This window comes from Pongo abelii, chromosome 15 (assembly GCF_028885655.2).
Source record: "Pongo abelii isolate AG06213 chromosome 15, NHGRI_mPonAbe1-v2.0_pri, whole genome shotgun sequence".
Classification (NCBI taxonomy): Eukaryota; Metazoa; Chordata; class Mammalia; order Primates; family Hominidae; genus Pongo; species Pongo abelii.
The window spans coordinates 36,873,450-36,896,022 of record NC_072000.2 but is presented as its reverse complement, the minus strand read 5'-3'; the positions used below and the strand labels follow the sequence as shown (position 1 = coordinate 36,896,022).

Here is a 22,573-nt window from a genome sequence, read left to right as displayed (position 1 = left end):
TGTCATTTTAATTTACTGTCAAAGCAGCCTGAATATTGGAAACTAAATTATTTACTACAGCCCATAAGCCAATAATGTTCCATTTGTCTCGTACAGAGGGAGACTAGACTAACAAGATTATTAAGGACATTACTTGTAATAGCGAATGTCCTTCACTTTATTTGAGCTTCATGCTGTGCTTTCAGAGATCATACTTCAAAAGAGCTCCATTTCATTCCGTCACAGAACCTCTGATATAAATTATTCTCCACTCCCTTTGTAATATTCTGATCATAGAGAAAGTGGACCCAATATTGTTGGACTGAAATGGAGGCATGCTCTCTTCTAAGACAGCTACATAGTTTGTGTTAAACACCTTTGATGCACTCCCTTGTGCCAATACTGCAAAACAAGAAAAAATCAGTCAAATTTATCTTATAGTGATAATATCTCACACATTACATTTACAAAAGCTTTTTGTTTTCACTGTCTAGAATGCAAAAAAATGCTTCTAAGATTCTAGGACATCTAAGTAAATCAATAGCCTTAGTTTTCAGAAAATCAGAGTTCACCAGGCATAGTATATCTAGACAAGACACTTCATGCAGAGCTTCACTACTGTGAAATCCTAGAAAATGAATTAAAATGTCTCAACCAGAAGCACTCTTAAAAGAAGAGAAAATAAACAGAGCTATGGTAAACTCTAATATGCCAGTGGTCCAAGGGAATTCTGCTGAGGTTAGCCTCATGCTAAGACTTATTTAACATCTTCATTAGTGGTCTGGAGAGGGAGGAAACACATCAATTATATTCACAAACGGCAATTAATTGGGAAGTGTTGTAATTATTAGTATAAAAATGAAAAAGAACACAAAGAAGGCTGCAGAGGCCAAACCTATGGAAAAAAACTTCTAAAATGGCAACTGATCAGTAAATTAAAAGGTTATAACAGAGTAGAAATATTAAGTCCCTAAGAGGTGCTTAAAAACTACATTTTAAAGATTACAAAATGATGTCAGACTAGGAACCAGCTGTAAAACAGTTCAAAATAATGGCAATAATGAAAGGAAGCGATGTGGTCTCTCAAGAGAGGAAAAAGCAGAGCATGGGAAACAACAAATGTTCCCTTGACTTCTCCAACAGTGAATTGGAGTTTATTAAAGAAGAGTACTAACCAGAAGAAAAATACAAAATAATATATGTTACAATAAATGTTTATTTTAGCTTGATGATGAATTAAACATCATCAACAGACAAGGCTATCAACACAAAAAGAAGGCTTTATTTCATGTAATGAAATTAGACAAAGAGTCCAATTATTATTTAATACAGCTTAGAGAGGTACATGAAATATAAAATTGAAATGTATTAAAAAGAAAAAGAAAAAGAAGAGTAGGGACCCAAAATGGAGCCAGGAATTAGCTTAACATAAACAGTTATTTTGGTTTTAAACCAGATATGTTGAGTAGTAAACTATGGCATTCTTTAAGTGAATGATCAGGCATTCTGTAAGTGAATGATCAGAGTACACTGCAAAGGGTTCCAGCTTTGTAAGTGAACTAACAGAATCCTATGAATAATATATTTTAGAAATCTTATATATTGCAAAAGATTATCAAATCATCCTCTCTCTTACATGCATCCTTCCATGCAAGGTAAAACAATTCCACCAAAACAACAGAAAGAATTACATTGTGCAACTGATGTAAAGCACATTTTCTCTAGTAAAGTGGAACAGGCTATTTAGTAGTGCTTTGACCATTAAGCAATCAACCATCTTTTGATAAAGGAAAATATAGTAGGCCCTTAGCCACATTTGAGGGGTTCTACTCCTATGGTTAAAAGCAGTGCATTCTCTCACAAGTTTTTCTTCAGTTACTGCACTGTTTAACTCAATTATGAAAAAAAAAACTATTTCTAATTTTGTTGAAGTAAATATATGTGAAGGGAGCAAATTGCACTTTCTAGGCGATAGGTCTCCATTTTGATGCTGGAGAGCACAAGGTGACACTTCTGTACACGGCTCAGATTTATGCAATAATGGGCAAATATTTCAAGGCAAATGCAGCTATAATGTTTATGTTAAAAACAATAGGTTATGACAGCAGTCAGATGTTCTATATCCCTCAAGTGTTGAAAATAAATTGTTTCTTTTTGCACACAAGAGATGGAGATTACCAAGGTGAAACATGACAGAAAATTTGTAGAAAATGATCTTGTCTGTGAGCAAGGCTTGCTTCCTGGTACTGATGGATAAAAACAGTACCCCACAGGCCACTGTGAGTTGCCTTAATGAGTCAAATGACAATGAATTTTGAACAAAGATCCTTGAAAAAACTGTTTTCTTATCTGTCTTCTACTAAAATTTGATTCACATATTAAATAACAAAATTTTGAGTTCAAACATCACCTAGTGCCAAGTTTGTTTCCTTTCAAGATGGTTGTAAGCCTGGCACATATTAAATCCTCAGTAGTTATCTGTTGGATGAAGTGGTTTTCTGTAAGTACACACCTCTCTTCCACTTGCTCATCTCTTTTTCCCCTGAAACTCCCCTCTATCACTTAACTAAAAGAAAACCAATGTTTCTCAGCACTAATACACTGAGAAGTCCTCTTACCTCCTCTCCCCTCAGACCCCCAGGTGAACAAATTGGAAGCTAATAAATGTGAGGCCAAATAAATGCCATTGAAAAAATGATATAAACATGCTGGTTTCATTTTAGCTCACTCGAAGCCTTTTGAAGTCTTGATCACATACTTATTTTTTATGACTGACATAACCTCACACGTGAAGGACAAATGATAAGCAGCAGTGATTTGTTATAACTCTTAGTACCTTGTATGACTTGCAGAAGTGGAGAATTTGCCTCAACTTGTACACATATTAGTTTCAGCTGACTAAATTACCAGACATTCCACACGAAGCAAGACTTTCCATATTCATTTTATATGGCATTCTGTGATTTATTCTTCCATTATTAGACCATTTGCCTTGGTAAAAGAACTAATTACTAAATTCACTACCACAAATGGGAAGAACTAACTCATTGTACTGCCCCACTAGGTAAAAGTTACAAGAAGAATTTCCTTACAGCCTTGATTCAGTTAAACTTGGTTTTCATTTCAATAATAGACATCTACAGACAGTATCGTCTTTTGCCATTTTAATGTCTTAAGACTTCTAAAAACAACGTGCAGCAGAAAATTAAATAAAACATTATACTAGGTCATTCAAACTACTCAAATTTGTAAATAGGTATTTTTCCTCTGTATCAACAATGATTCATCTTCCTGATCCATGATCTACTTAATCTGAAACTTAAACATAACCAGCAATAGTTTATTCAGAAGAGTTTACAACATTTGTCTGTAGGACTACAGAGAGAATGGAAATAGAAACCAACTAATTGTAAAGAACAAGGATATGCTTTCAATAAAAAAGGTCGCATTTTAAAACTTGTCATTTTCCATTTACATGCATATTAACAGAATTCATTATCCTAGTACTTCCTATTTGAAGATTATCAATATCAGCTCTAACATTTATAATCCTAGAACTGTCTGGGGTCTGCAGGTAATATGTTTACGATCTTAGTGACTTCTTTGGAGTTAATGTCATGTATTTCTTAGCTCCAAATTGAGCATGAACAAAGGTATGCCTCGTAGACTTTGAATTTATCAATCATTTGCCTTCCCAAAACATGTTAATTCATTTTTTCTGAGCCAATCAATATTTTAATTTTTTAAATAATTCTTTTTGAAAAATGTGCTATGAATTCCTAAGATTGGGTTCTTTATGCAAAAGCAGAAATGTATACATTTTGCTTGTGAAAATGTACATGAGAAAAACTAAATATATATAAATATATTGTAAATATATTCATTTTAATGTTATAATTATAGCATATGCAAAAATGCAGTTTATATACTGCATTCAAATATTTTAATATACTTACCTTCTTTATGTAAATACCTGTGCATTAAGTTCTATAAATAAAATTGTAATATAGAGTGAATAACATTTCAACATAGAAAAATATATGTATATGCAAATCTACAGATATATATGTATGCATGTATTTTCCTGATTGAACTTTATATACTACCCTCCACTTTGACTGAAACAGTGAAATAACTAGCATGTTGCCTCTCTGAAGCCGAAAGCAATTTCCTTTTCTAATTTTAGTTATGCAAAGCCTATGGGCATCATCAGCATTTAGTAATTAGTTTTATAATTACTGCTGTTTTGCTCACTGTCATTCAATTTTTCTTACAACATGGTCTGGGATTGAAACATCCCACATCCACAGCTGTGTAAATTGCTATCCATTTATAAGGCAAAAAAAGTAACATTCCACATACATCATTATTCAGTCAAGAATGTGCTGCTGGTACTTAGGTGATGCCTTGAGTGCATAAGCTGCCCACTAAAGTGCCAAGAAAAATGGCATTCCAAATTCCAGGAAATGCTGTTTAACAAAGTAGGAGAAAACATGAGAGCTACAGTAAGATTACATCAACGAGCATGATGAAATATCAGAAATCTAAAGAATGTGACGTCAAGTCTTTAAAGTGTTAAATAACCACACTCCACTTCTATAGTAAAGATTCAATGAACACATACCTATGTATCCACGGTTGCTGTGTTGTGTTAAAAACATGACGTTTCTTCAAAAAGGCAACCATAGCCTATGAAAGGCTTAATCATAATATGTTAAGTTTTTCCTAAAAGCCACTGAAAACAAACAAAAATCTCATTATTTAGATAATTCAGTTTGATTGTTGTAATGAACTGTAACATCAAAACACTGATTTATCTTTCATAAAGACTGAAAACTTTAAAGCTAAGACAGGTTCAGTATAATGTTGCTGTGGTCAATGTGAACATAAACAGCTTCTCCAAGAAACTGAGAGCACTGTTTGAATATATCTTTGAATATATGAATTTTTCCACATTTTCTTAAGACCTGTGGAAAATCGAGACAAAATGATTTTACTTTGCCATGTCACAGACTACAATGTCGAAGCCAGACCTGGGAATGTCCATCAACCAAGGTCACAGGGAGTTGACTTCAAAGCCAGCCACAAGTCTCAGGGCATCTCTGCCTTGAGAAAATGCACTAACATCCTCCAGGCTAGGGTTGTTCTTTAGTTTAATAAGCAACTCACACTGCACCTGATATCCGATGCTCTCACAAATGCTTTCCAAATTTTTTATATCAATAAGTCTTGTTTCTACAAATAAATTACAAACGTTTCATGAAGAGAAATGCATCTTCTATTTCTTTTCTATCTCCAAGCTCCATGCACACATGTCAGATGGATAATATATACTTTCAATTCTAAATTAATAAATAAAATTACAATGAGGTAATAAAAAGGAGAGAAACTGTTAATAACTTTAAGACTTTCAACTAGACAGATGCTGTGCAAGTAACACACAGGAGCAGGCCAGAGCTTGAGGTGGAACAAAATGAGGGAACCTGCTGGTCAGGAAGAGAGCTTTAGCTTCAATCCATCACTTCTGGACAAGCACAGGCATCTAAAAACAATCCTTTCCTCTTTGGTTTTTTTTCAGTGGTGACAGGAGATGAATCCAGAAAGGACAGAAGTCAAACCAGAACCAACCTTGCCATCTTTCTCACTTTGAACCCTGGGGCATAGAGAACCTGCTGATTAAGATGAATCAAATAGATGCTAACTATCTCTCAGAATTGTATCATGTTGTGACCAGCCTGGGCAACACTGTGAGACCCCGTGTCTACAAAAAATTAAAAAATAATTAGTCAGACTTGGGGATGCACACCTATAGTCCCTGCTACTCATGAGGCTGAGGTAGGAGGATCGCTTGAGTCCAGGAGTTCAAGGTTGCCATGAACTATGATTGTGCCAATGCACTCCAGCCTGGGTGACAGAGCAACACCCTGTCTCAAAAAAAAAAAAAAATGAATTGTATCAACAGAACTTTTAGTCTTTTGTATGCAAGATGTACTTGCAGTCAAAAGATTCATTTGGTTCTGTGTCTCTGAGAGGGATAAATACAGATTTCAGAGTTTTTATTTCCTCCTGAACAGAATGACAGTAGATTTGGACTAAGTATCTCAGTTCAAATATTTCTGTTCAAAACTATGATTGTATTTGGGTGTATATATGTGCACCCTGTATATATTACCTACTTAGAGAGTCTCTAGCATCATTTTCCCCCAGTTTTTACTTTCTCCTTCAAATATATGCCATCAGAGAACACCAAAGAGGATTCATCAAGGAAGGAATAACAGAGTTGTTGATTTCACTCTTACCACAGTGATTATAATCTACATTATGCTTAACCTGCTAGTTGCACATTTTTAGCTGAAAAAAAAGGAAAGCCACAAATCAGACAAAAGCTAAAGAGATCAACCATTATTTCAGTGAACAAAAAGACCACAAATTCTCACTCCTCATTTATACTATCGCTTAATTAACGCATGCAGGTAAAAAGAAGCCAAACAAAGGACAAAAAAAGAGTGAAAAGATTTCTCTTTAACACATTTACACATAAATTAATAAAGTTTAAAGGCATCTATGGCAGGAGGAGTGTGGGGTGGTAGAGGAATTCGTTCATCAAATACAATTGTTTTAAACTTAAGAAATGTGGGTAACACAAAATTTATTATTTCCAAAGCTATATTTTCCCCATTAATGCATAGTCCTTCATTTACACATTGAGTTGATGAAATGAATGACCTTCAGTATCTGGTTTTATCTAGTTTGTAGCCTACAATTTAAATGTTGTATATTTTTCAAATTTTACTGTGCCATTACAGACATAGCTACAATACCGTATCTATTCAAGTTGTCAGAAAGCGTCATGAGCAAAATCTCTTATTATAGCCAAATGCTTACAGATGGTGAGTTGCAACATGAGCAATCAAAAACCAAATGTGGGAATCTAGGAACAGTGATACGAGCTTGAAGTCTACTGAAATTTACTGTTCATAGGTATAGTGTTCTAGACCCGTAGTAAACTTGATAATTTTCTAAAAAGCCAAAACAAAAAAATTATGCAAACTTTTTTGGGGAAATGGGACAAAAGAGAGTCTACACAAAGGATGGCATTCGCGCAAAATGTGCTCTGGTCTAGCCACCACATGGCCACGGTTTTCTCGCTCACCAACTCTCTCTAACTTCATTTCTAGTTTCATATAACTGAACTGGCCAGACATACGAGCCGGAAGAGAAGTCTATTTAGTGAGTGGTTAGAATTTGGCTACACTAAACATTAAAAGGGCTAAGGAAAAATGGCATTTAATAAAATGCATCTAGAAGAAATACATCTCTAACCATAGAGGCAACCACAGTTTGTCTTTCAAATCTTAGTACAATAATTTTAATCAACAACTGAATTCCTATTTGCATGCCTAAATCCCTTAGGTCTGCTTATTACTTGCCCATTTCTTGGGTGCAGGCTGATTTAGACAAGAATGCTAGAAAGATTCCAGAGAAAATATTTATAACTTTTGATTTATTATACACACTTACCTGAAGAGTATCTCGTTTATGGAAAGTCTAATAAAAGTAAAATTATTTTTTAAAGGGAATTGCCACCAGACAAAATTTTGGGGGAAAAACTGGAGAAAAAAAAGCTAGCAAACCAAAAACTAGGTTTTTATAACTTTCAAGGACCCTTTTAACTTAAAAACGTATTTTAGTGTTTTGCTGTCACTAAGACTTCTTTTCCACTAGTGCTTTATCTAATATACATTTGAATTGACAGCATAGTTGTATCTGGTTATAAATTATTTTACATATTAAGAATGCACATTTCAAAGAAAAAGTCTTCATTAGACAGTCTGAATAGGATTAATACAAAGGACGCAGACCAACATAGTGTAATTGTTTTTCATTATATTTGATAGCATAGGGTTAATATGCTTAAATGCAAATAACTACAACTCTTTATCAGGATAGATTTCAAATGAATAAATACCTCAAGTATGAATACTGAGTTCCCTTAAGGTAATTTAGGAACAAGAAGGTCACCTGCAAGTCCTTTCTACAACTGCTAATTCCCATTAACCCTAACAGCACTAAATATTAAAGGGTTAAAATAAGCATAAATTAGCTTTATTGTCAATCATTACATACAGAAGAATAATTAACTCAGTATGTTTATTTATCTACTTTTGCTACTTGATTAAATGAATGATTGATGACAGGTTCCTTGTTTTCTTTTTATCCTTTTTGTCAGTATAAATGATCAGTATGTAACTAAACGGTGACAATAAAATGAAATCATTAGCAACCTAAAATGCAGGATGACCTACATGTAAGAGCTTCTGTCTCCTTTGCTACTGAGAAATCTAGTCAGATTCATTTGCATCCAAAACAAACCTGTAATATAGTTAAAAGTACTTCCATTCAGGTGCTTTTCCCTCAATTTCCACTTAGTTTGCTATGTCTATAGCTATGCTAAAGGCCATTCATTTATTTTAAAGTCAGTAAATAAAGTTAATTTATAGCATTCTGGGTTCATTGTTTGTGAAATTTATGAACTATGTGACTGTTTAGCATTTGTGGTCTTTACTCAAACTAAGGGAAATATCAAGTCCTCGAGGTAGATTCATTCAAAATTAAAATATCAAACACTTGATCAATCATCATTTAAGTAATTTGATTTGTCATCATTTGATAACATTTGAAAAGGTTATTAGTTCTAGTTCTCTGCAAATCAGATGACTAACATCAGCATAGAGATCCATAGCATATAATTGATTTGGATATAAGGTTTGTTATACATATGGGGTATAAGTGACCTACAATGCAATGGGCAGTTTTCTTCAGCCCCTAAATCCACCATTCAGCACTACACGCCCTAGAAACTAAGTGAAATTTTAACGTCTCTGAGAAACCTGCACTTAAATATCTGCTTTGCACTGGCTGCTCTTCTGTGCATTGCTTAATCATTATTTAAAATGTTACTACTGTTCGACAATTTTGCTCTGCAATTCTTTGAAAAAGACCATGAAATGTAGTAACTTATAGGACTCATTTAAATAGGGAACAAATAGAGAAGGGGAAAAGAATAGTATTATAGAAGTAGACGAAAGCTAAGGGGAGTGATTGTAGAACAAAATATGAGAACTCTGATTTCACTGTTTTAACACCCATTAATCACAGGAAGGGTGAGGTTTGCCACAAACATAATTCAAAAGAGAGAGCAACGCAGAAGAAGGGAATGAATTCAGCAAAGAACTAAAGATATTGGGAGATTATAAACCTGACACTAGTTAACACTGCGCAAGTCATCTCACTATTCCATAGTAGAATGTCAAATTATGAAAAACAGATTGAGTGTATTCAGAAAGTATGATCTCATAATACAGTTTCAACATATAAACAACTAAGAATGAGTGATGAAGTGTGCAAGTGTAGTTTAGTACTTGTCAAACAAAGGAAACAAGCTCTGTTGTGGGGATGAATCCCTCCAAAGTACCCACACTCTTAATCTGAGTCCACGCTGGCCCAGCAACTTGGTTATGTCTAGAGAGAAGTTTATGGACTGGATCTGAATGTTTTCTTCTTGTGGAGTTTACTCACAAGCTAACAAAAACAATAATACTGACATCAGCTGGATCACAATCTAAGCAACTGTCTTCTTGCTACTGTCACTCAATCTATTTTGGGGGGTTCTGGCTAGAATGTGCTGAAATGTAATCATTACCTAATGGTTGATAAGACTACATGGTATTATTATTAAATACATACCAATTCTCTCTATAGGACTATCTACATGAATTGTGATAGATAAGCATTTATAGAAAATGATTTTTGAGTTTTTCTTGCTTTTTGCACAGAGGGTAGTATGAATGGATTTGAGCTTCTTGAACCATTTGCCTACGTCAAGGGCCAAAGTGAATGCATTTCATTTGGAAAAACTGGTCAATATACAAAGCATCTAAGTTTACTTAAAGAGTCTTTGAACACCCCCTTTTTTCCCCTTACTTAGATATCTTTTGCACATAAAGAACAGGAATAATTAAAAGAGAGCTCTACATACGAGAAGGAAAAATGATGCTCATCTCGTGAGGTTTTATAAGAAATGAAATGTGATGACGTGTAGTATCTTTGCATGTTTTTCTACCCAATTAATATTAAAATTGCTATAAAGAGCAGCATGTGAATTCTATGATTTTTAGAAACGGTAATGTGTAAGTGTAAAGAATGATCATAGATCACCATACTAGAACATTAAAGAAGTGTAGGCTCTAAACCAAAAAGTCATATCTGGCTCAAGCAAAGTCACAGGAATATAACATGAATAATTTTGTGTCTCCAATATTTTCCTGGAATATATAGCTATTAAATACAAATCAACAGCCCAAATTTATTGTTTATAGATTTTTCATTCCATTACTCTAAGAAAAATTAAACGTTAAAAATATGAACATAAAGTATATATCTGAGGGGAGTCATGAACTGCTTTAGCAAAATAACTGATTTTACAAAATACAAATTGCTATAGAAATCCTTTACATAAGAGAATTTCTTTGATATATAAAAACTGTGATTTTTATGAACTTATAAAATATTTTATAAACAATTGTCCAGGACTTGTCATTTCACAAAGTGTAGTAACCCTGCACTGGCAAGCTTGCACAAGCAAACAGAATTGTAATTTTCAGTGTAACTCCTTATTAAACTGAAGGAATATTTGAAGAACACTTGAGTAACAATGAAGTATGATCTAGCAGGTCACCTGAATGACTATTTTTTAAAGCATATCTGCATTGGTAGAGTGAAATAACGCAATTTTAGCAACTTCCCACAATCACGGTTTGTGTTTTTCATTAGTATACATAAAATGTTACAGTTTCAGGGGACAGAGAAAATGAACATAAGTGGTTTGCATTCTGGCTGAAGCAAAAATACACCTGGTTTAATATGACATTTACTCCATTTAATTGAGCATTTTTCACACCTATCCAGAATATGAAAAGAATGTATATTTTAAAAGAAAAATAAGAATAACAAAAGTTCCAACTCAGAATTACAGAAAGCCTTTGATCAAGGCAGTGAACATTCTACAGTTCACTTTATTGTGTTCTCTTAAAATACTCTATGGTCTTCTCTGCTCCGTGTCACCCTTATAGAATAAATCTGTATTAAATGTTATGTCATTTTTGAGTATATGATTTCATATTTTAATAATCTAGACTAGATGTAATTCTCTCTTATGTAAATATTAGGTGTACTGTTGAATAAAAATAAAAGATGAGGATTCTATCAGATTTTATCCTCTGCTGTTAGTAGAAGTTTGAGTGTTCTTTCCAAGGGTCTTTAATTTATGGAAATCATCTTATTTTCTTAACTCCATCCGTGGGTTCAAAGCTAGCAGAGTCTGTTGCTGTAGATTTGGGATAGCCGGAGCACAGAGGACAGATCCGAAAACAGACCAGGTTTTGATACTAGAAAAACTGCATGGTGTCTATGATGTTAAACTACAGAGAATTAACACATAATAGTTTGGCGCTGGTTGTGTAAATGCTTCTGGCATTTCCTTCAGCACTTAAACTCATTTTCAGAGAATGGACTGCTGTAAAAGAATGCAGGCTCATTAAGAGTTTATTTCCTCAAAATGCTGAAGGATAACAAGTTTCTGCTGTGAGGGGATCAGCAGACTGCATTTATCTCTTTAGCTGGGGAGAAAGACCCCAAAACTTTTTCTTTTTCAGCAGGCATCACAGGTCTGAAAATGAAGAATTTCATCTTGTCACACCCTGCCTTACCTCGTTTCAGGGCTGGCTGTGTTTTCTTTCCACAGAATGAAATTTTAGCAGGAGCAGAAGCCAAATGCTTAAAATGAATGATCAACTTACAATTCGTATGAATCTATTCTTTCATGCTGCTCTGCTTAAAAATAGCATCATAAATGCACATCTGCAAAGACTGTGCAACCCCCCTTTCCTGAATTGTACAAATTATTAGAGTCGTTGACAAAAGATTTTTTTGTTTAGGGGTTGGTCTGGGCACTCTCTTTGGCAGACTGCCACTTTTCTAGCAGTAGAAATATTGCTTGCAGAAAGCCACATTGTACAGAACAGCTGTTCTGCTAAAACATTGAGCTAGCAACCCAAGAAATGACTGACTTCACATGTGAAGCAAAATTGTTCCCTCCCTTTGTGCTAATTTAAATGAAATAAAAGTAAAAAACATGCTCTTTCGCGCCGTCTACTCTTCCCTCGCAAATACAGGCTTTAGTGAGATGCATGTGAGCGGCCGGGAAGGTGAGCATGTGACTCTGAGCCCTGCCTCAGTAGCAGGCTTGAACTGTGGCCACTCGACTTCCCAGCTCCCAGGATAGTAGCTACTCTTCTGATCTGATCCTTTCTATATTCAGGTCTTGGATGCCAAGGGATTTTCTATAAACTACATACATTAAGATTTCACAACTTAAAAATACACTTCATTCAAACCTCTCTCTTTCCATCTCTATGAAAAGCAAAGCTATCAGAGAGAAGATACTAAAAGATTATGTTTGATTAAGCTCTTGTTTATAAGTATGGTATGTGATTCATGCCTTTAGTTGTTTGGTAAGTATATTCAGATAACAGAGATATGCATGAGTATTCTGTGTTCTACATGGCATTGGGTATCCTGTTTAAAATACTTTTCTGAAAGGAAAAACCTTCATAAGTTTACCTTACATCTAGAGGGGCACAATTCTCATTAAATGTCATCACATTCAAATATTTAACTATATTTATGCATAATAAATTCCCCAACACCAACAGATATCTAAAATATAGACCTGGCAAATACTTCAAAGTAGAAGTTCAAAAAATAATTTTCTTGGAAAATAATACAATATTTTATTTTGAAAGTACTGTATATATATTCATTATGATCACCTATTTAAAACTGTAATAAGGACTACCGTCTTTTTCTCATTTTGCGTTAATCATCCTGGATCCCACAGTACTTTGTTTGCTTAGACCTCTTTCAACATGAATAATACCCTACTTTATTATTTGGTGAGAATGCGTCACTCCCTCCCAGTAGATTATAAACTCCTAGAGGAGATGGTTTGCTTTTTTCCCCCACTTTGCATCCCCCAGAGAGCCTAGTACAGAGTCTTGCAATATAATAAATATTCAAATATTTAGAGGATGAATAGGTGAGTAAAATTAAAGGAGAAAATAACCCATTTCAGATCCCTGATGACAACAAAAAATTGATATCTTAAAACCTACTATAACATTATATCTATTAAGCCAAAATTCTGAGAAAGGAAATGTCAACTCTATTCCCTGTTTCAGCAAATTGGCCTTTCCTTTCAGATGCAGTATATTTTAAGAATTTTTTTGTTTTCCTATCAACTCAATGAAATATCTACACTAACAGTTTATAAAATCAACTTCCACATGTCTCGTTAAGTATTAAAGAAACATTAAGCTGCCATAACACACCCAAATCACCCATCATCTAAGAAATGCTTCAAATATCCTCCACTTTATCAAATGATACAAGTTAAGACTTTTTACATGCTAGAATTCCCCCAAAAAACTGTGCATGTTGAGCTACCTCTTCCTTCTGATTAATATCATTTTAAAAACATAATCTTAAAAACAAAAGCCCTAATTAGAATGTGTACTAAAAATCACAAATGGGAATCCTAATATACCTTTGAAAGTTCCTATGTGAATATAAGCCTCCCAGCACAATCTCAGCTCAGTGCAGTAGACGGTATAGACAAGCTGGGTTCACAGGTCCAACTATGCCATTTTTTTCAGTCAAGAAAACTGAAGCGAAAAAATGTGTTCACAGTCCCAAAGATTTGAACTCAGGAGTGTTCAACTCCACTGACCAGAAAACCTTGCTACCAATAAGCCATTCTGAAGATACGTTAAAATGACTGGGTTGATTAATTTTCACTGCATTCCTACATTTTGCTGGATTCTCCAGCCTGGGATACATGAACTGTACCTTTATTACAGGTTGTTAGAACTCCTTGTGTTATGAACTGAATGTTTGTGTCCCCTCCTAAAATTCATATGTTGAAAGTCAAAATCCCCATTGTGATGGTATTTGGAGGTGGAACCATTGGGAGGTAATTGTCACAGAGGGCGGAACCCTCATGAATGAGATTAGAGACACAGGAGACACAATCTTTCTCTCTCTTTCCACCTTGTATGGATATGACAAGAAAATGGCTATGTGAACCAGGAGGATAGCCTTCACGAAGAACCTCACCATGCTGGTAACTTGATCTTGGATTTCCAGCCTCCAGACTGTGAGAAATTTTTTTTTAAATGTTGTTTAAGCCAATCCATCTATAGTATTCTGTTACAGCCGTCCAAACTAAGACACCCTAGCAAGAGTCCCCTTTTCTAATCTCAGTAAAAGTATTATTTTAGTTTTCCAATTGGAGTTGTTCATATAGCAACAAATTCAGTCACTGACTCACAACAAGGAGGTTGAGTCTGATTGCCTACCAGATGTGAATCACAACATAGCAGAGGCTGAACAACTTGTTACAGATTTTTCTGCAACTTCAGGAGCTCAGTATCTATAGAAGATATAATGAAAAGCACTTTAGGTCAGGTGTCAGCTAAGCAAATATCACTGCACCACTTTACAAACGTCCCTGAGAGCATCCAAAATGAGGCTTACCTGCATCAACATTCCTGCTTCCTTTCATATGTCTCTAGGACATACTGCATTTTACATATTTTTTAATGCTATCTTCATGCCTCTTTTCAAAATGGAAAATAATAGCAATTTTGCTTTTATGCTAAAATTCTTGTAAAAACCTGGATAGTATTCATCTATTTTTATAGAAGAAAGCCAATATTTTAAAGTATTTGTATAAAACCCAAACTGTGTACACAGTCTGTTTTCATCATCAGTGCTGATATTCAACACAGTCTTATTTCCCAAACTGTAAAATTATACCTAAGTAATATGCTTTAATTACAAAACATTACTGAAATTTAAGTATCTGTAGTACTTTGGGAAGTTATTCCTATGAACTCACTGAATTTTAGTGTCTTTCAAGCACTTAGTACAGTAACATTCACCCTTGGAGCACTCAGCCAATACCTGGTGACTGACTGCTCCCAATGGGCAACAGCAGAAGACCACAGGAGCTATTTCCTAGTAACTGTACTTGGTTTCTTGAGTATAAGTTACGAAAATTATATTATTCTATATAATTTAGCCATATTTATTCATTTTATATAGACATTGGTTTTGGAGATATGTTAAATTTTACCCGCAAAAGACTAGGTTAGATTTACCAATTTTATTCATTGTACTGCTGATAATAATACCAATAAATATACAAATCTCAAACATCTTATTTCTAATGATTTTTAACGATGATTAGATTCACAGCATACTTTAAACCATCAATTGAATCAGAAAGACAACTAATAAATTATGTGGAAAAATAAATCAAAACTATTAATTAACCTAAACTGATCAGTTGTTTGATTAGCCAGGTCAAAATGACCAAACAATAGTCCTGTATAGACAATGTTTTCATCATGTTTCTCTTCATTAAGATCATGCATTTACAAAGACTATGTGAATAGCCTTAGTTTGGATCATTTGCTATATTAAAGTGAGAAAACTGCCAAAAGTAATAAGCCAAATGATACCACTGATTTAATATGACTTTTCACTTAATTTTTTCGGTGACATACACAATGCATATACATCTATGGATAGCTATTGAAACACGCCAACATCACACTCCTGGCTGGTACATAATTTAGTCATGACAGCCGTCATGACAAATAGACTTATGCACATACATTAGCACTGAAGATTATTTTTTTAAAAAACATATTTCCGGCCATTCATTGTTGTTGTGATGTTTTAAACAAATACAAGAATCAACCTTTTGCAACTCGAAGTATGCTTTCTACCATAATGGGTTCTAAAATAGGTACCTAAGTCCACCTCCAGTTCTAATGGTCTCGACAGGAGTTGGCTATCTATGGCGTGCATGCAGGTCTAATCTAGCCTGCCACCTGTTTCTGTATCACCCACAAGCTAAGAATGCATTACCCTTGTTGTTTTAAATTTTTAAATAGTTGAAAAAACTCATAAGAATAATGTTTCATGACATGCCATAATTTGATTTGTCCACAAATAGTTTTATTAAAACAGCCAAATGCATTCCATTACAACTTGTCTATAGTCTGTATAGCTACTTTTGCACTATAAAAGTGGGGCTGAGCAGTTGCAGCAGAGACCTTATGGCCCACAACGGCTAAATTATTTACTATCTGATCCTTTACAGAAAACGTTGGCTGACTCCTGTTATAGAACTCTATAACTAGGTTTTGTCTTGGCTTTCTAACCTTCCCTTTTAGGCACTCTTTGACCAAGACTGGAAGAATAGAAAATGTAATACTAGTCATAACCTTCACAAGAAAAAGAAGGAGACTAACCAGAGCACCTGTGCTCATGTATGACTCTTAAATGGAAATAATTTATAAATTTTAAAGAAAACTTATGTATGACTCTCTATGGCAATAGTTCAGTTATAAAGTTTTAAGCAAACTATGTAAACAGACTAACTAATTTCCTCCCTTCCATTTCCATTGATTGATATTGTAACTGTCAGTTAATCACATTTCCTAGTACAATCAGCCATGAAGCACTTTAGAATGTTGAGCATTTGGGGACTCAATATTGACCAGTTAGAAAGGTAGGAAAGTGGGAAATAACAAGTTTCCATTTGGACAGAGGCTTTTTTTTCTAATGTTTCTATCATCACAGTGAATTATAGTGATTTTTTTTAAATAAAACTTTTTACTTTGAAACACTTTTAGATTTATAGAGAATTCCCTGTACTGATGCAAAGACACTACAGAAAGTTCCCATCTAGGCTTCAGCCAGTTTCCTAATGCCTTCTTAAAATTATTCTTTTCATAGAATTATTCTTTTCATAGAATCATGTTATGATTTCATAGAATCATAACATGATAAAATGTTATCATTTGCTCTAAAATGGGCCAGTGTCTAACATGAGCTAGATTTGTGGATAAATGTTCACATACAATGTAAACGGGGAAAAGGGATTCCAATTATAAGTAGCTGAACATAGAGAGAAAAGTCTCCATTATGGAAGAAAATGTTCTAAACTAGGATTACAGAGGCCCAAATTCTAGTTCCAACTTTGTAATTGACTTTGTTAAAAGACCAGGCGATCTGGTCTTTTAACAACAAAAAAAAATCTATTGGCCTTCCTTTAGAATGCTGAGGTTCTGACATTTACTAACATACTATGGACCCAGAAAGGATCTGAAAAGCTGCAGTCAATCAATATTCAAAGATACATTAGTTTTCACAGGTGGAGGTCACCACATGTTTATTAAGGCAGAGCTAATACTTATGCACAGTATCCAGAAAGCCGTTTCTGAAAATTAAAGCCACAGTACAATTTCAATCATATAAAGCAGTCAGAGGTGACTCCTTCTTTGCTATGCTTATGAAATATTATCATCCGCAGAGCATTGGAACTATATATTGTGCTTTGCAAGAGGTGATAGGGCTAACAAAAACATGTTAAAGAATTCCAGTCCTAAAGAACAGAGCACATAAACTTGAAAGTCCTAAATAAGTGAGTACAGTGCAGTATAATGCAAAACCACAAGATGTCATGACTAAAATATTACATTATCAAGAACTGGCAGACTTTTTAAAATAAGTTGGATGTGATATAGAATATAAGTGTGTTCCCTAAAGTTTTCTCAAGAGAGTAAATGCAAAGAAAAAGTATATGAAGTGCTAGGTTCTTATTTTATCTTTATCATATATTTTGCACTTGATTTATTTAAAACTTCATTATGTGCTATCTTACTCTCCTGTCTTATTTATAATGATGACACATGCTCAAATATTGAAAATAAAAACAAAAAATTTTTAAGATAAGAAACAATGCCATATATTTTTGAACACATAGAAGGGAGATATGGTACCTCCATGTACAAGGGAATTAAGTAAAAGAAAAGGAAAATAGAAATATTAGCAAAATATGAAGAGTTAGGGTATGTGGATTTTGAAATTATTAGTAAACAGCTTCAAGAAACCATATAGTCCAAGGAAGACTATTAGTCTCAAATAGTCTAATTTAAGACAATAATCGCTAAATCCTTTCTGAGGAATTGGGACTTTGGATTAGACAGTAAGTAATCATTCAGACCAGAATCACTGACAAAAAGAAAACTGAGGTCTAGAGAGGGCTTTATGACACCAGTCACACGGTATGTTTAATTTTCTTGAAAGCTGTTATACCATTATGTATTGCACATTCATTCCTCTATGAATTATAAATATCTCCAAGGCAAAGGACTTAGAGGACTGACTTACTAAGAGAAGATACTCAGGTATTTGTTGAATGGACTCCAGTTCACACACCCAGAATACTCATGGTTTTCTTGAGACTACAGTTTTGTTTTGCTGTTGACATGGAGTCTCACTCTTGTTGTCCAGGCTGGAATGAAGAGGCACAATCTCGGCTCATTGCAACCCCTGCCTCCCACGTTCAAGTGATTCTCCTGCCTCAGCTTCCAGAGTAGCTGGGATTACAGGCACCTGCCACCACACCTGGCTAATTTTTGTATTTTTTAGTAGAGATGGAGTTTCACCATGTTGGCCAGGCTGGTCTTGAACTGCTGATCTCAGGTGATCCACCTGCTTCAGCCTCCCAAAGTGCTGGGACTGAGACTACAGTTTTTAACCTGCGCCTCCTCTGCATGTACATCCACATGGAGAACCACGTTGATGGGGGAACCCTACCACAGGGCAGGGACTAGCAGCTCATCCCAGGGAGCCACACCTGCTTCTAGCACCTACTCCATGTCCTGCATAATTTCCCTTTGTTTTCACATTATTCCCATCATTCTCCCTCCATTTTTCTTCTGCTCTTCCTTTTTTACTCTTCTTTTGCATCTTCCTAGTTTATGATTTAAACTCACCCATAGTTCTTATCAGTACTATATAACTCTGCTAATAGTAATCCCAAGATATAATTCAATTCTACACAATTCAACTTAAAATATGGTTAAATACTTACTTTCATAGGTATTGTATAAGGTTCTGGAGATATAAAAAGGAATAAGATGACCCAGGCTATTCCCTCAATAAGCTCATAGTCTCAATACAGAGACAGGCATGTAAAGAAACAAATTACAATTTAAGTTGATAACAAACTAACAGAATAATGTAACAATACCCTAAAGAAAGAAATTACTAATGCTCTGGGGAAGCAGAGATTTGCACAAGAGAGTGACATCTGAGCTGGGATGTGAATGCTGAATAGGAGTTCAAGCAAACCCAATAGAAGGTGTTGGGTTTCAGAATGTGATACCACGAAGTATGGCACTTTGACAAGCTGAATACTTTGAACTGAAGGACACTGGAAGGGCATAAAAAGATATTCTCTCTGACCTTCTTTTTCCCTCCTTTCTCCTTCCCCTATTTCTTCCTCAAGGTGCATCATGCACAATAGAACTGCTCTCCCCCAAAGCAAGCCATAAAATCTAGGAAGACTATCTGACCCTCTCTTCTCCTCCCTGAAGACCCTTACATGACAAGTGTCATGCCCTATACCCAGAGGAAGAAATGCTACACGGAGAGGCCAAGAAAAATCTGAACACACAGGACTTGTTGGAATTCCCCACAAGTTATTATCATTACATCACGACTTTTCTGTCCAGTCACATTTCTGCGCAATTGTCCATTCTTCATCGAACCTAAGCATAAGAATATGCACTTCTCCCTGGGTCTCTGGGTCTTCGTTTCTGAGCGCTCCCATGTGATGTAAAATTTTGATTAAATAAATTTTTTCTTGATAACCTGTCTTTTGTTATGGAAGTTTCAGCCATGACCCTTGTGATGGGTGAGGAAAAGTTATTACACTTTTGCCCCTACAAAGGAAAAGAGCAATCCAGTCAGATGATGACATACTCAAAGGCACAAATGGATGGGTTTTACCACTCAATGTTGCTACAGGAAAATAGGATAATAGTGGCAATAGAAAGAGGTTGATTAATCTTGATGTATAATGCAAAAAAGCACATCTGCACTCTTTTGCCCACATTTCCAAAGTCTCCAGAAAAAAATCCTCATTTCTACTTCTCCTTTTAAAAAATTTTTTAGAGACAAGCTCTCCCTCTAGGCAGTGGTGCAATCATAGCTCATTGTAACCTCAAACTCCTGGGCTCAAGGAGTCCTCTCACCGCAGCTTCCCAAAGTGCTGGGATTATAGGCATGAGCCACCATGCTGAGCCCACTTCTCCTTTTGGGCAAACAAAAACTACAGATAAAAACAATACACAAGTACTACTCTGGATAAGGTAAATTAAATTACAGATTCATGTTCTTCATCTTCTATCTGTGAAATTGGCCATGTTTCTTTGCAGTATCTCCCAATAGACGTGCAGTGTGTTTCCGTGCCCCTTGACTTTGGTCTGTGCCACGCAATCTGCTCTGACTTAACGACTGAACAGAAATGACACCATGACAGTTCTGAGCCACACCATTAAGAGACATTGCTTGTTTTTGTTCACCCTTCTTACACCTTTGCCTCCATCACCATGAAAGAGCTACTTCCAAATAGCTGCTGCCTTCTAACATGGGACAGAGCTAGGCTGAACCCCCAGCAAGGAGCCAAGCCCAGCCAGAGCTGTGGCACAAAGCAGAGGCACCTGCTGAGCCCAGTCTAGACTTGCCAACTCCCAGCCTAACCACAGCTCCATGAGTAAAAGCATGTTGTTGTGTGCCACTTAGATGTTGTGATTGCTTGTTCTCTGGCAATAGTTGACTAGGACACCTGAATATTCACATATTCTCAGCCATCTCTCTCAAAAATATGCTTTCTTCAAGTCACTGTCTGGAGCTGAGGGTAATCCTGAATGCTCCGTTGTACCAGATGCACTGAAAACAATAGTGGCAAGCCAAACTCTTGAACAGTGGCATGCAGCAAGACACCAGCAATGCTATATATAATATTTTTCATGCTGAGTTAGATAATAATTCAATGATCCAGAGTTCACCTTTGTAGTCATCAAAGCTTTTCATGAAAAAGTGTAAAACTCCAAAGAATTAGCGTCTCAGAGACATACTCTCTCATCATTTAGCCTGCAATTGTCAGAAAGCCCTTCCTGCCCAGTGTCAAAGATGATAGTCCTTGGGAAATGTGGTGATATAAACATTGCTTGTCCTATCATTATGTAAAATAAAGTAAGATAAAAGGTTAGTTCTTAAATGAGCTCCATAAATGAAGTCTTAACTTCATTAGAAATATACAAAAGTATAACAGCATGTAATTAAAAAGCCTTCCTGGAAGCATACCTAAGTAAAGGCAAATACATCACGTTTCCATGTCCTAGTAAAACCCGGTACTCACTCCCAAAATAAACAACAACGAACATTGGCCGCTCAGCTTCTGAACTGTTCTGCTTCCACTGGGTACCCACCACCTACTATGGATTGGGACAAACAGAAGTAGAGATCAGAGCAGGGAGTCTGTTCCTCAGTCTGCTGAGGATGATGGAGGTAGGAAGAGGAATCAAGCAAGAACTGAGTTACCATCTTTGCCCTACTCGTCTAGCCCTATAGGAGGCTCCTGCTCAGAAGCTAAGGTGTACAGTCTGGGTTCTTCCTTTTACCCATGCAAAAATACAAAAGAATGTCATAGGCTCGGTGTCCATGGCCATGTACTGATTCTATGAACTTTCATCTCACATGGTCTTTTAGTAATGAGGTATATGACCCTTGCCCCAAAGCATGAATGTCACTTGGTAGAAGTAAATGTATGTCAGCACACAGGAAAATGCCAGAACAGGAACAGGAAAACCCCTGAACTGCTTAGACCAAGATGACCTATCACTCAGCCTTGGAGTCTCTACCTTTCTATTGAAACAGAATCCGTTTTATAAAATGCTTTCTAATTTTGGGGGACAATATTATAACAGTAGTTTAGTGTCACTCTGAGTATGACCTATACTCAGTTACACTACACGATGATTTAAAATGAATCCATTAAACATCATTGCTTTAGTAAGAGTCTAGTCTTCAGTGAGGGATAGCTAATATGTTGCTTAAATACAGGCCTGCAAATCTCTCCTCTCAGAAACATCTCCTACTTAATTCACAATAGATGCCCGAAATAGCGAAGGGAAATTCTATGAAAATAGTAAAGTTCTTCCCTAATGTGTTCAGTCAATTTTAATCACCATTATCTTGCATATTTTTCAACTGTTCCTTTCCAAAGACTAAGAATTTCTTACACTTTACATATTTTAGCATTGTTGCCTGTCACACACATAGGCAAATTGTTGTTTAAAAGCTGCAACGTTTAAATTGAAATAAAACTTATGATTGCAACGGTAAATATTCCTAGATTAATAGAGTTGCAGCAGATGACAGACTCTTAAAATTGACTGAAGTCTGTGATATTAGAAAGACAGAAAATTTATCTGGTTTTAGCAAATGTCAAATCAGTGGCTATTGCTTTAAAGATTAATAAAAGATATAATGGTTTCTAGATAGCCTCTAAATAGAGATTACTATGAATGGAGAAGTGATTTACCAACAG

At 35.4% G+C, this 22,573-nt stretch overlaps 1 protein-coding gene and 1 long non-coding RNA gene across 15 annotated transcripts in view; one reads left to right on the top strand and one right to left on the bottom strand.

The window, feature by feature from the left end:
- NPAS3 (neuronal PAS domain protein 3) overlaps positions 1–22,573 on the bottom strand; it is an 876,176-nt gene that overhangs the window by 568,483 nt on the left and 285,120 nt on the right. The gene's annotated exons all lie outside the window — the stretch shown is intronic.
- LOC129049743 (uncharacterized) lies at positions 14,054–19,829 on the top strand. Its single transcript, XR_008513035.2, has 2 exons — positions 14,054–14,251; positions 19,466–19,829. It is a non-coding gene; the product is annotated as an uncharacterized LOC129049743 (long non-coding RNA).